The sequence below is a fragment of the Passer domesticus genome, chromosome 30 (assembly GCF_036417665.1).
Source record: "Passer domesticus isolate bPasDom1 chromosome 30, bPasDom1.hap1, whole genome shotgun sequence".
Lineage (NCBI taxonomy): Eukaryota > Metazoa > Chordata > Aves > Passeriformes > Passeridae > Passer > Passer domesticus.
Genome location: NC_087503.1, coordinates 4,204,653 through 4,207,438, shown reverse-complemented (window position 1 = coordinate 4,207,438; position 2,786 = coordinate 4,204,653). Strand labels below are relative to the sequence as shown.

The 2,786-nt window shown below is 52.7% G+C and overlaps 1 long non-coding RNA gene across 1 annotated transcript; it reads right to left on the bottom strand.

The window, feature by feature from the left end:
- Positions 1 to 2,786, bottom strand: LOC135287675 (uncharacterized). Its single transcript, XR_010351236.1, has 2 exons — positions 2,507 to 2,786; positions 1 to 722 (listed from the first exon to the last, which is right to left on the bottom strand). It is a non-coding gene; the product is annotated as an uncharacterized LOC135287675 (long non-coding RNA).

Sequence of the window (2,786 nt, the reverse complement as noted above, 5' to 3'; positions counted from 1 at the left end):
AAGCACCATGGTGCCACCCTTTCCCTTCCTGTGGGCCTTTCTTAGGCATCACATGGGAAATGTTGCACATTCCCCAAATGCCCCTTGTGGATTTCCGTCATGAATCTCAGACTCAATGCAGAACCCCCCATGCTCAACTGGCAAGGTCATGATGGAAAGCTCTGCCATTGACCCCCTTGGTGAGTCTTTCATGAGGAGGTGTCAGAACTTTCATAAATTTGTTTTTTATCTTCTGTTTTTCAAATTGGAATGGCATTAAAATATCATCTACTGCAGCCCCGTTTCTGTGGGAAGGCACAACTACCACTGGAACAGATGGTCAAAGATCCTGACCTTGAACACATTTTGGAATGGGGTATTCATGTCTATGGATGAGCTGTTTACAAATTCTCAACCTTATCACCAAATATTTCTTTCTTATATCAAATCTAAAAATACCCTTGAGCATTCTAAAGGCTATGTCCCTTTCTCTGCCACTACAGGCCTATAAAAATATTTCAATTTTTATTGGATTATGACCACAATGTTTTAATCTGAAAAGACCTTGAAAGGACACAAAAATCTTCCAAGATGGGATTGGGAGGCCTCAAGCACATGACCCAGAGAGACTGATGGCCCAGGGCTCAGTGGTGTGAAGACTGATGACAGAACAGGAGTAGCCTGAGAGGGCTTGAAGGGTGGTTTCAGAAATGCTAGAGCTCTTCTTCATTGGATGAAAAAGCCTGAGAAAAAATCATGCCACAGAGAGTCACCTGGGGAGGTCCAGACTGGACGCAAGGAGAAAGGATTTTCTCTCCCAGGGCACGGCTGTGGTGCAGCACATCCCCCAGAAGGCGCCTGGAGCAGCCCAAGGCTTTGTGTGGGCAGGCAGAGGCAGGCAGAGGCAGAGCTGCCAGCAAAGGAAGGGGCCAGCCAGGTGGGGCAGCCGGGGGATGACGACAGCCTGCAGGGACAGAGGCACAGGGCAGGGACACCGTAGGACAGCCTGGGCTGCACAGGGCACAGGGATGGGCAGCAGCTGCAAGGCCCTGACAGAGCCAACTTGGGCAGCACTTTGGCCATGGCTGCTGGCCCTGGGCCTGAGGCCACGAGGGGACAAGTGACCCTTGCAGGCCTGGGGCCTCATTGCCTCCTTGTCCCTGCTCAGCAGCCTGGCAGGGGCCGCCCCATGGTCCTGCCCTTGGCATTGCACATCCCCACATGCCAGTGCCCATCCCGGGAAGAGCCCTGAGCAATGAGGGAGGGACAGGATCTGCCTGGCCAGGGGCTGGGGCTCAGGCCTTGGCCCTTTGCATTCCTGAAACACATCCAGGTTTGCTCAGCACCAGAGACACCTTTCCCTTGTTTGTCCCCAGCTGTCATCACTGCCTGCAGTTCTCTGCTCTACCTGGAACCTGGGGACACTTTCTCAGTCGTGTCCCTCAGTGGGACCCATTAAAACTTTCTTAAAGTTCAGAGTTTCAATTTAACCTTGAGTTCTTGAAAAGTTCTTTGAAGACTTTCTCAGGGACTGAGTCTGATGTAAACAACACCAAAGCCCTGAGAGGGTCATTAAAGTTTTCCAAGTCCAATTATGGAGAAATATTTCAAAGAGCTTGTAAGACATACACATACCTATTTTAAAGGGTTTATTTTATTACATTTCTCTTTAGATCTCTGATTGATATTGACCCAGGGTCTCTCCTCAGGAGATCTGGCCTGCTCAGAGAAGCTGTGCCTTGAGCTCTGACCCAGTGTGGACAACCTTGCTCCACATTCCCCAGCCCCATCCTGTCTGTCCTCATTCTCCTGGGACCTGCTGGGCTTGCAGAGCTGGCTGCACTCAGCCTAAGAGGAGTTTTCCCTTTTTGTATTTTTTGAAGTGATCTAAAACTCCTGACTATCCCCACTGAATACAGACACACTCCTCAGGTGTGTGCCAGCCCAAGGTGCCACCAAAACCACTGCAGGCTGCCCTGGGCCAGCTGTGAGGGTGGATCATCAGCCCAAGCTGCACTGGGCCACTGCAAGGGGCTGTGGCCATGGACACTGCCCTGACCCCACTGCTGGGTTTGGCTGCCACGGCAACCGTGAGACATTAAACTGTGCTTGGAAACACTGGGGAGGACTGGGACATACTGGGGAACACTGGAACGCTGTGGGAGACACTGGGATATACTGGGATTGACACTGGGGGATACTGGGACAATCTGGGAACACAGGAAATGCTGAGGGGCAATCTGGGCAGACTGGGAGGGACTATGCAGGTACACTGAGACACACTGAAACATACTGGGACACACTTGGAGTGATACTGGGAGATACTGGGACAAACTGGGATCACTGGGGACACAGCATAGAAGAGTGGAAGACACTGGGGCATACTGTGGATGACAATGGGAGGAACTGGAAGGGACTCAGGTGTATTGGAAGGGACTGGAGAGGCACTGGGGTCGTACTGGTCTGTACTGGGGATGAACTGGGCTGTGCTGGGAGGGACTGGAAGGGTTGAATGGGCTATTCCCACCTCCTCTGTCTCCCATTTGCCGATGGTCCTGCCAATCATAGCCAGCAGCCAATCAGCGCAGGGATTGGGGTCTTGAGAGCAGTGCCTGATGTCAGCGCCATCTTTTATTTTTGCCTACAACTCCCGTCATGCCCTGCGGCCCGATAGCGCCCCATTGGAGCTGGGACTACAACGCCCGTCATGCCCCGCGCTCCACAGAACCCACCCCGGCATCCGCCCCCCATCTGTCCTTAAGTGTCCCACAGACCCTCCAGGATCCCTCAGTGCCCCTCAGCGCCCA